This window comes from Protopterus annectens, chromosome 4.part0 (genome assembly GCF_019279795.1).
Source record: "Protopterus annectens isolate FY-2018-M chromosome 4.part0, PAN1.0, whole genome shotgun sequence".
Taxonomy (NCBI): domain Eukaryota; kingdom Metazoa; phylum Chordata; order Ceratodontiformes; family Protopteridae; genus Protopterus; species Protopterus annectens.
This window is the reverse complement of record NC_056733.1, coordinates 983,450,898-983,464,031: the sequence shown is the minus strand read 5'-3', so window position 1 is coordinate 983,464,031 and position 13,134 is coordinate 983,450,898.

Below are 13,134 nucleotides of genomic sequence, written 5' to 3'. Positions count from 1 at the left end.
CAAACTAACTACCCACCAGAACACACATACAGGTGCGGTTGCATAATGATAGTACACACAGTCCTCCTATTACCCATCTGTCAACATGCATAACATATGGTACACAACAGCATGCAGTGCAGCTATAGTCAATCCATGCTAGCAACAGTATACATGTATGTGATGCATGTGCTGTGGCACTAGGTGATGCCCCTTCCCCTGGATACCATGGTATCCATGTACACAGTATTGCTGTGCACCTGTTCTGCACCCTGCCATGCACTGTGCACAACATCCCACAGGTGTACAACCCATTGCTGAATGTGTAGTACTGTGTCAGTTAGGTCAGCTTTAATGCTCACAGCCCCAATGATTTTCAGCAACACATACCTGGGATGATATGTGGACAGATGTCATTTGTGAATGCCTGATGTCTGATTTACAGCTCTCAACATCAGCAGACCATGTATGACCAATCCAGTACTCTTACACTGACAGCCATCAGCGCATACCATGGCTCTGAGGGGTGTACACACCCTTATTGATATGACGCACCCATCCTTGATCTGCTGTGGGACCACATCACCACATATCTTAACAGTACATGAGTCCAATATGTGACATATGTCCTGTACTTTCACATGCAGTGTCTAAGGAATGTGTTAGGTGTGTGGATGCTGACCACGATGCATACACTCTGTGTGGACATATGTGTGCACACCCTTATCATGACGGTTTGTTGCACCTATTGTTATGTGTACTACAGAAGTCACTACTCCTGGCAGGGGTCTACTAGTGTGGGCCATCTGCATTTGCCAGTGTATGTTCAGTCTACCCTACACGTCCCCCTAATCTGTATGATTGCAAGATCTACTCATGTGCACATCCCTTGGTGTTCACACACTGCCGTCACTATTGCTGTGGGAGTAGGGTTACATCTTCCACATTTCCTGAACCTGACTATGTACAGATAAAGCCATTCTTAACATCCTTAGGATCCCTGCTGCAGTGCACTGGTGTGTCATGCTGAACCCCCCACCCCCTATTTCAGCCTTTACACAGATGCATGACAAGTAAGCCCTACACATGTGTGTCACTTTGCAGTGTCCCATACACTGAACACCACATGTTGCAGCCTAGACCCAGCTGATAATGTGGACTACTGTAATGCCTCATGCCATAGTGTATCTCTGCAGCAGTTGCCATTGTCCTACAGGCATATACACTGGTGCTGCACTGTATATGGGTGTTGTTCCAAACATGTCCCTACTGTAGGCCATGTCTCCCACCATTATGTTACTCTCTGTGGACACATTCCACAATGAGAGGATGTTAGTTATAATACAGGTGTCTGACATACCCTTCCAATACCCCATCATGGTCACCCCTGTGATGCCATGCATTTAACAGCAACAATACGTGTACATGTACAGCATGCATTTTGAGTAGGTGTGTTAGATGTGTGCATGGAATATACCATCGCCATTACATGCCCGGTGTATTGGCAAGCATCTACATAAACCATACTCACCAGCTACAGGCTGCTGCCTAGGTGGTTTACCGAAGGGAGCTACATAAGAGGGTGAGAGATGCAAAGTCAGTGGCCACACCTGTGGCATTGCTACAGGGTGGTTGCAGCATTACAAAACAACAATAGTACATGTCCACAATACTGCCACATATGCACATCTGTTTATCATTACTATGCAGCAACAAATTTCTATGACATGTCAGATATGCATGATCTACCTGTACCAGTGCTGATGTATATGCAACAGTGGTCTACTGATGTGCCCTGTGGCCTTACCTCCATGTTCCTCAGCCGGTGTGTGGGTGGCACCCACATCCATAAAGGTGTCCGGTGGTTGGTGGCTATGCGGATGGTCAGGTGCCACAAGGCTGGCTAGGAGCTCCTCCAAACGTGTCAGGGAGGATGGATGGCATGGCCCTCCCCCATGGCATGATGATCCCCCCAAACTGCAGCAGCATGCTGACGGGCATTGCGAAGCAGGTCAGAACAATGATACCAGACCTGCTCATAACTGCGGTTGTGCAGTCCGACTTCATTGACCCTGTGGACTAGGTCATTCCACATGGCGATCCACTCCTGCTGATCATGGGCGTCCTGGCCAAACAAGACTGCATACTGCTATATGAGGTCATTCAACAGAATGTCATTTTCAGCTGCTGTGTACGCTGGCAGCCTTCCATGGGACATCGTGCCTGAAAGTCATAAAGATGGACAAAGGTGTGAGCAAGTCATGCAGCAAGGTTATCACAATTCTTAATACACATCACTGTCACCCCACCACCATATCAGTGACAACGAACTGTAGACACAACTCAGTAGGTATGCCTACAGCATACCTACCAGTGGTGCACATATTGTACTGTACCATGCTTTGTGCAATGTGTTTGTAGCCATGTTCCCTGTGTGGGCTGGGCTGTTACAGACTATTTGCCTGCATGCTATTGTCAGGGCAAGAATGGTTCCATATATGCCTGTGGTATGTTTGCTATGTATTTGCTGCACATCTGACATTCTGTGTTATTGGGGTTATCTATGCATGCTGTTGGACATGTTCCGGGATTGTGTAGACTATTACTACCAACATATGTTCTATAACAGTGACACAATAGCAGGTATATGTACTACTGGCCAGCAGAACCACCTCTCCAAACTCATCTGCCCATGTTACCAGGCCACATCGCATGTGTGACCCACCCTGGGGCCTCCTCATATACTGATCCAGCAGTACCATCAGGTGGAACCAACTCAGGGGATGTTGTCCCCCACCTGGGGGCACACACAGACATGTTCCTGTCCAGTGACGTTAGGTCCAGGATCTGTTCCATAACAGGCTCCACAGACACATGTGGGATATGCTACATCACCTTGAGACACCCAGTACCCATTTACTGGACCCACATGCTCCTTCTGCTCAGCCTCCAGGCCAGGCACCTTCAGGACATGGACTGCTGTTGTGAGTAGCAGTGGGTGAGAGGCTTGTTCCCATTGTGTCCCTATTGGGACCCATGGGGCATCCACATCACAGACCACACACACCATCCAGGGTGTTTACCCATCACATGTGTCACATACCACCTCTGTAGGCTGTCCTCTATATCTACCAACCCTGACCACCTCCACAACTATACCTGTCATACTTCCCCATATTCTCATTCCATACTTCACAGACAAGGGCAATGTGGTCCCAACAAGGGATTCACATATTACATACCAGTCCATATTGCACACACTGACAGCAGTAGTTATCTGTGTGTATTGCTATGTGTGTTTTTTCCTCACACATAGCATGCAGCACTGTGGTGGTAATATAGGGGACATGCATTTACATACATATATGTTTGTGTGTGTTTTTGTATATATGTAGACATGCATATAGGTATATGTCTATATATGTATAGATATATATGATGTATATATGTGATCATATGTATGTCTACACATGGGTATCTGTATATTTGTGGACCTACATGTATGTATATATATATATATATATATATATATATATATATATATATATATATATATATATATGTATATGTATATATATATATATATATATATATATATATATGTATATATATATATATATATATATATATATATATATATATATATATATATATATATATATATATATATATATATATATATATATATATATATATATATATATACACACATATGCATACTTATATGTGGGGTACATTCAGACATCAGGTCCACAATCTCACAACACCTTCCTGCACAGCTGCACTGTTCTACCTTGCTACAACACAGACAGCTGCCACATATGGACACAGCCTGACATTAGGGAGGTATATGTAGGGCCAGATTGCAGGTAACCCTATTACACACTTATGGCATTCCTACATGCTACAATATAGGTTAACCAGAGTATCCTGAAAGAGGTTGGCTGTGGAACCCATGTGTCCATCATTATGGCATTGCTTCCACCACCAGCTATTGCCCACAGTAATATACATATTTCCCATTACACAAATCACACTATGATGGCTTTCATCTTATCAGTCAGTGCTGCTCTGCACGGTTGCCAGGTATGGCCCGCTACCCACAGGGACAGACTCTATTGTCCTTAGCAGTTGTTCAGCTCAGCATCATTACAACAACACCTGAAGACATATATAAATCATTCCACATCATCTATCCCATTATTATGGACGAAATACTACAGTCAGTTACATGCATATATACTTCACATACCTGTTCTGGGAATGAAGTCTCTTCTGGATGGTTTGCTTACTTTTTTTTGTTTGTTTGTTTGTGCCTTACATACACTCTCTCTCTCTCTCTCTCTCTCTCTCTCTCTCTCCAGTAAATGGAATTTGCTGCTTTGTATAGATTGCAGCATGTATTTTGTAGGTGATGCACATGATCAGGTGATGGCCTCTGCACCGATAAGTGTCCTCCACCTGCTACCTGTAGGCAGCATGCTGTGTAGTAGTTCCAATTACCACTGTCATGGCAACCAACTACTATAAATACTTACATTATATGGGCATGGTCCCTTTACCTTTCCTGTATGATGGACATCCTTCCTGTGTGTGGGCAGCAGTGTTACAGACAGCAGGTAGCAATACCTCTTACAAGGGAACCTGCACACTCAGGCCAGCTACATATTTGTAGGAGTTCCACAACTACAGACAGAGTGTGAGTAGTGGTGTATGCATTGTATAGCACCAATGTTACAGGGTTTGTGTGTACATACTAGTTTATCTTAGAATGCAGTCTGTCTGTATAGCTCTCAAATGTGAGCCTATCCACTTTTGATGGCCAGAGGTGTGCCTATTAAGTTTTGTCTGTCCACCACACAGGTCTTGTGTCAGATATATCACTGGCATTGTGTGTGTTGAGTGCTATCAGCACATGGCTGCATTCATTTCTGTTTCTAACTTCATATTCCTGACTAAGGTTATGTTGAAGACTATCCTGTAACACCAGCAACTTGCTTCGTGCATGACAACAGTTTTACACATATGGGCCTATGTTCCAGCCTCTGACCTCCACCTACATACCAGGCTTTGCACATATGAAATGCTGTCAGGGGTTGTTATGTAGTGGGCTGTGAGTATGTCATGCTGCCATTCCTACCATCAGTCCACTGCTGTTATGTCCCCCACACATATTGTGAGGTTGGGTCCATATATGTGTGGGCTTCATCTACACAATACACGCGTGCCCTTATGCACTCCAGAGACCAGTGTATGTAACAGTGGCATATGGCCCTGTATTATTGAGTCTGGGAGGATGCACCATAACTAACCTAGGCTGTTACAACATGTGGGGGTATCAGGGGTAAGCTGCCTTAAGGTACCTGGATGTACTTTACCATACAATTCACCTTGGGTAAATGCAGGCCTACTTCTTCCTGCCATACAGACTGTTCTGTTTGTCATTACGATGGTGTCAGGTATGCCATGTTATGTAACAGATACATCCCATTGTGTCAACTGAGGGCTTTACCCCCTAGGGATTGTGTACAGAGTGTAGATAGAGGCAGCTGGACTATACAGCTGCATTACTTACTCTTGCTTGATTGGTATCCTGTGGCCCAGTTTGTCTTTACTATTGTACTACGTGAAGGCCTCGGCCTGGACAGTAACATATGTAAACCGTTTCAGACTATTGTATTAACATAACTGTTTCACAGTTGCATTACTCTGTTTATATGTATGTCAGTGTCTAAACAGCTATATGACATATCATATACAACTGTAATAGTGCACAAATAAAGCCTTCCCATGTATGCAAACCTGTGTGTGGTGTTATATCCTTTGACCTCTCTGTTTCTATATGTTGCAGGCAACAATTGTCATTTGTATGGGTGGCTCATACAGTGTCCAGTTGGTAAGTTGGCAACTGTAGGCATAGTGGCTGTTCCATATTGTGTGCACCTTCTACATATGTATCTTCCTATATATATATATATATATAGCAGTGTGTGTGTGTGTGTGTGTGTGTGTGTGTGTGTGTGTGTGTGTGTGTGTGTGTGTGTGTGTGTAGTTACATATATATCTATATATATATATATATATATATATATATATATATATATTTATAAATGTATCTGCATATATGTGTCTGTGTATATGTATCCTAGGAATGTTGATTGCTTCCACATTGTACATTCCCTATGGTACCCAGACTGTACTGCGTGATATGTTACTGATACCAGCCTGACATCATACAGGTGGGATGGAGTACTGTTAACATCTTGTGCCCATGTTGTGTCAGGTCCTGGTTATGGGATCCGTAACAGTTGCTATTGTATTGCAGGGCAGAAGTGTTTGGCTGTGGGGGGGGGGGTGGAATATCTATACGTACAAGACGTATGTTGTTTAGGCACCCTCAACTCCATTAACGGTGCATATGGACATAAATATTTTTATGTTCCCTTTTGTATCTATAGATGTATGTCTGTATATACCTATATAGATATATATTTCTGCTTACATATATACATTGCTGTAAATATATATATATATATATATATATATATATATATATATATATATATATATATATAGTTCCACTTTAAATCATCAAAAGCTTGAAACATCGAAATTCTGATCATCGAGACCAGAACATCAAGTTTCAAACCATCGAAGATTCAAAGGGAATGTAAAAAAAAAGAAAAACCTCTAAAAACTATTTTATGCAGGGGGGCTTCGCCCACTTACACCCCCACACCCCCCAACTTTAATATACAAACTTCGAGATCGCACTACAGTGGAGTAAAGGGAAATCTCCATTTTAGCGCTATATGCAGAAGCGATAAATGGGAGATTTCCTGTACCCTGTCTGCAGTGCCATCACAGAGATGGCACATTCACAGACACAGTGTGTAGAGCACCTTGCTGCCCTGCAGAAACACTAGCTTTTTCCCTTTTTTACTTACCTTTTTCTTCCTCTTGACAACATCGATGTTCCAAACACTCGATGACATGGTCTCGACCATATGAATTTCGATGGTTTAGAGTTTCGATGTTTTCAAGTGGAATCAGCTGTAGATATATATATATATATATATATATATATATATATATATATATATATATATATATATATATATATATATATATATATATATACACATACACACACACACACACACACACACACACACACACACACACACACACACACACACACACACACACACACACACACACACACACAAACATACATCTACATGTTGAAATACATTTCCTTTACTGTTGAATGACTGGGCTGGATGATATGTTTGTGGAAACATCAAGGTTATGTGTATCTGACATGGCTTAGTGGTAAATTACTTTGGCTATGGTGTGCAGGGTCCTGGGTTTAAGCCTTGCAGAGGCTGTTTATTTTGTTGCTGGGCAGAACAAGGGCTGTTGAATATGGAGTGATTAAGGCACTTTTGAGCAGTTGAAAGCGGGTGTGCGCGGGTTTGCGTGGATGTAAGCACTGCTAACATCTGGTTACAGTTTCTTATACTCAGTTAGCTTCTAAATTGCTTAACCTGTGCAGCCATTGCTTACCCCCATGCAAACAGGCTTAAACCCGCTTACTGCTGCTTAAAAGTGCTTACTCCCGTTTACCCCCGTATTCATTTCTTTAAAAGAAAAGAAAAAAAAACGTTTGATAGGAAAGTGGTGCTAAAGGGGCACAAAGAGGGAAAGACAGTGGGAAAAATAGCTAGGGATGTGCAGGAGGGTGTAGGGAAGGTCCATAGCTGTCCATTTCTTCTACAGCAACAGCTGTGCATATGCTCTGAATTTGGAGGTAGATTTGGACACTCAAACCCCTGAGAGAGGGTTGAGGACAACAATAATAAGTTTGCCAATTGGACCAGATTACATGTGTCCAGTGGACATGTGTGTAAAATGGACAGCTATGTATGGGGTGAAATTTTTTTGGGGGAACAGATTGCCTTTTTTTTCAGGTGAGAGTGGGATGTTGGAGAGGGATAGTAGGTATATTTGGGGAAGTAGGGTGGGTAGGTTAACAGATGAGACAAACAAGATGCATACAGGGGTGGTATATGACACATGTGGGGGGTAAACACCTTTATGAAGAGGGATGTTTGGAAATGGGAAACCCATGAGCCCCCTAGTGGACACAGTGGGACTGAGATCCCCATCCATGGGCAGTCACCACTGCACCTTCACAGCACCGAAGGAGCTTATGCTGGGGGCTGAGTCAGAGAGCTAGGCCGACCCTCTAGTTGTGACACAAGGTCCTCGAGCTGGCATAGAAGAGCTCCAAACTGCTGATTAATCTCTCTATGCACCACAACCCAGACCTGGTGACGGGTGACAGCTTCCTGTTTGCGTCTGCTCCCGGGGGGGTGACCCCCATATCCTGAGGTGGTTCCACCTGAAGGTGGTGCAGGACCAATTGATGAGGAGGTCCTGGGTTGGGCCCCAGCCATGCTGGTGCCCAGTGCCATGGCCAGCTGAGGTGGGACAGGTGGGTCCGCTGGAACCCACATTCCCATACGTGCCATGGTGTTTATGGTGTATCAACATATGTGGGTTAGTAATAGTCAACACATTTCAGGGTTAGGTATAACAGCATGCATAGATATTCCCATTAACACAGACACCATATATGGAACAGTTGCATAGCAAATGGAGCACATGCATATATGGGACCACAGTGGTAATAACAACAGCATGCAGGTACATTGATGGCACCATGCCACCAATGATGGAGTATTTCAACATAGCACATGCATAGAAACAGATTTAAATAATTATCAACCAATAGGACATATGTCCCAACATAACAGTGGAGTCATTATATACCAGTTGAGGTGGGTATTTAGTGTATTGTTGGAGATATGGTGGGGGGGGAGAAAGATGTCAATTAACAACTAGTATATTCCTGTAGTTCGCATTACTTTCCTAATCAGTGCTGTTATCCATACCTTCCAAGTATTACTACACTACCCTATTGCCTTAGTTTGGACAGTGATATGGATGTCGACATCTTTATACATGAACTGGTTTTACCTGCAGTATACACCTCTTACCTGGTATGCCTGTGGAGGAATTGTTTGTTAACACTAACTGTTTCTACACATACTCCCAGATTCCAAGTTGATGTTATGCACATACCTGTCCATCCCTTTTTGCACAGATTCTGGCCATGTCTTGACCACATGCAGATGAACCAGGACATATGCAGACTATTGCCCTCTTCAACCTTTAGTGACTTACAAAACTCTTATACAGGATTTCCTAGACAGTAATATTATGTATCAGTGTGGGTGACAGTGATCAGTGGTACTTTATTATTCAGAGCAACTGCAACACTCACAATTCCATACAATACCAGAGTAAACAGTACCAGTACAGGGTATCAAGCTTTTATTTCTTGGCACAGTATTCATATCCGATGTACCTGTGGGAGCAATGCTTGTTAGCACTACCTGTATGTTGCCACAAAAAGTACCAGATTTCACATTAGTACAATGCACATACGTCTCACACTGTTACTGAACACACTCTGGTCACAGCTTGACAACATGGGGGTGTAGATAGGACATACTTGGCTTATTACTCTCATAACAGTTTGGGGAGTTGCTAGAGTGACAGGTTTGTTCTCATAGATGTGTGACAATCGGTTGTATTTCTTGTTTGCTGCCTATATGTCTGGGATCATCCCACTGATTTCCCAGGGGGGTCAGAGTGACAGGCAGCAGATATGGGCCACTTTACTGGACATTCTAGATATATTTGTACAGTTGTGGGGTATGATTCTGTATGCAGACTACTACCACTCCCAGGATTCGAACCATGGCTGTGTGTGCTAAAATTACAACAGTTCACATCTCAGTTGTGTGTGCTATTTGGATTTTGTTGTCTGTCTGTTCACTGTTTTCTATCTATGTCTCTCTCAGTTGCACTACATGACCTCTGGGGATTACACTAGTAATATACAGGCATTCCTACACATTTTATTTATGTTGCACAGTGTGGGCTACAGTGCTTAATACAACAGTACTATTAAGTGATTGAAAATCTACATTACCATATGATACCAGTGTATACACATGCAGTCCAGCAGTTAGACCTTTATTGTCAGGCTAGTATGCCTTTATTTAAATACAAACTATATGAGACTCTTCCTGCCATATTCTCCGGTGTATGCAGTACTTGCCTTAAACAATACAGGTTTTATACTGGCAATTAACTTACTAATGCTTTTAGATTTATTACCTATGACAGTACATGCAAGAGTATTACTAACCTGCCTCATGTCGCAACCTCTGAGGCCCACTCACTTGCCGCTGTGAAGGACATAAGATGAATATTTAGCCATACCTATCCATAATATACATGAACTGGCAATTATTAAACAGGTAATGGAGTGATACACACAGCAGGGACAACCCCTGGCATCCTAGCCTTTTGGATCAACTGATCCAAGAGATCCCCCTTATGCCACTTCAGGTCAGCATAGTGATGCCTGACCTCCTCACCAGTTTAGGGTATGCCAGTGGCACTGGTGAGGTCATGGTTGAGACAGTCCCAGGCTTCCGTCTTATATTGGGAACCCTGGTACTGGGCCTGCAGCAGTCTCTGTTCATGGTCTTTGACAAGGAGTCCTGCCATGACTTTGGACTCCTGGGTGCCTCAGCACTGTACCCGGAAGTGCACTCCCTCTCCCCTTTCTGACATGGTGCCTGCAAGGGGAATCTACAACCAGTTATGAGATGTATTCCCACCTGTTGGGTTTAATTAGGGCCAATTTCCCACACTTTGCCGTGATTGGCCAGTTTTGAAAAGGCTAAGCTATGGGCAAACCTGCTTACTTACAGTTGGCATTGTTTAAAGGGGTATACCACAGAGCAAATTGAGTTAGCTGGCCTACACATTGCTTACACCAATTAAGCTGGCCTGTGCAGTGCTTAGCATTGCTTAATATTTACTTTGCATTATATTTAGTTTTTGGCATTGATATATTATTCATTACATCTTATATATATGTCTGGTATGCATGATTCATGTGTATGTACACTGTATGGGGTCCTTGTGTTTAACAGGGGATTTCAACGCTCTATTACAATTACACCTCACATCTGGGCTTACTTCTGTACTCCAGTTGACATATTTATGTTATGTAGTAGGTTATAGAACATATGACTGTATACTGATTCCTTTCACATGTTCAGTTTGATTTTACTATAGTGAGGATTTGTTTGGTGATACCTCATTCTTATGTACTGCTGTGATGGCTTGGTGGTTAACTACTGTGGCTATAGGGTCCTGGGTTCAAGACCTGCAAGACCTGTTTCATTTTGTTGCTGTGCAGAACAGCAGCTGTTGGATACAGAGTGATTAGGGCACTTTTAAACACTTGTAAGTGGCTTGTGCAGGTTTGTGCGAGGGTAAGCATGCTAACCTTTGGTTAAATATGCTTACAGAGAGTTAACTTCAATATTGCTTAACCTGTGTGTGCATTGCTTACCCCACGCACAAACTGACTTAATCCCACTTACTAGTGCTTACATATGCTTACTCCTGCTTTCTACTGCTTAATAGTGCTTACACTTGCTTACTAGTGCTTACTCCCGCTTGCCACTACACTAATTTAGACAGTAATGTCTAATGGTTCTTGGGAAGGTAGGGTATTTGGAAGATGTATGGAGTTATCATTCATTACACATTTTACCTTCCATTTGTATCCCTGATTCCTGTGATTATCTGTGGACTTTGCAGCATTATGACACAGACACCTCATATCTGCATTTAATGCAGTACTCCAGTTCACAAATATATGTTATTCAGTAGGTTATGCAACTAAAAATATTGGTCATAATATGATGTTACATGGAAAATGGAATGTGCTGCAGTGGGACTCGAACCGGGAATGACTGCTCGTAAGGTGAATGCTCTGCCCACTACACTATTGCTATAGTGCTTCATTTTCATATGTCTTCCTTTTTATCCTCTTCTGCCAATTAAGCTGCATTAAAAGTAGCTAAGCAATGGGCAAACCCATGCACCTACGGTTTAATTTAATCTGTTTCATAAAAAAAATGATCTTTATATCGTTTTTGTTTACTATTGCTCTTGTACATGTGGGGGGATGTTGTTGCGGGTATGCAGACAACTATGAGCAGTCTCTCACTCATTCTTTTAGGGCTTTCTGCTACTCTTCATTGCAGGGGCATGTATATTGAGCTCTCAGACATGCCCCCTGCACTCTTACATGCTCCATGTAAGATTCGAAGATCAGGCAGTGTGTCTTCATTAATATGCATGGCGCGCTGCACGGAAGATTAATACATCTGGGGGACAGTGTATGCTATAGCATATGCCACAATTTGAGATATTTTGGTGGCGGGTTGTTAGCAGCTGTTGTAAATTTTTTTTTAATTTTAGGAGGTATTTTTGATAGAAGAGGTAGATATCAGTTGGAGAAAGAAAGGGTTTTGGTGGTGATTAGTACTGTATGAGATAGGGAGGCTGGTTTAAGTAGGAAGATGTCTGATTGTATGACATGAGCATTGCATTGGGCAGCTATACGGACTGAGCTGTTGGTCATAGTTCATCAAGGCATGATAGTCTTTTGATTACCTTCCAGAAAAACTAAGGGTTCTGTTGGTGGTAGTCTTGGAGCTTGGAAAAGTATATAGTTTTGTCTGATTTTTTTTAATTAGAAAAGTTTCCAAGCTGTCTAAAATATTGCAATATGTGTGGTATATGGACAGCGGACCATGCTTTTCAAGCTTTATCTCTATTTTGCATGAGTTGCGTGGTTTCTCTTGTGAAGCCTGTGGTGGGGCTAGATTTGACTCATTTTTATCTGATGGGAGCTAGTTTGTTTAGCGTATTAAGAAATGTGTAGCTAAAGTGAGTTATGGCATCATCTAGGGGTAAGTATTTTACAATATCTCAGTTGTATTTGTTGAGTTAGCTAATGAAGGTATCATTATCAAAGGAGGAGACTATACTCACATAATTGTAGATTATGTGTTGCTCATGTGCATGATTAGATTGTCTCATGGCAAAGGTCAGTAGATAGTCACTAATTGTGTCAGGTAGGCAGCCAACAGTGTTAATTTTGTTAAGAGTGGTGGTAAGGATCCTGTCTAATGTAGATTCCCTATTACT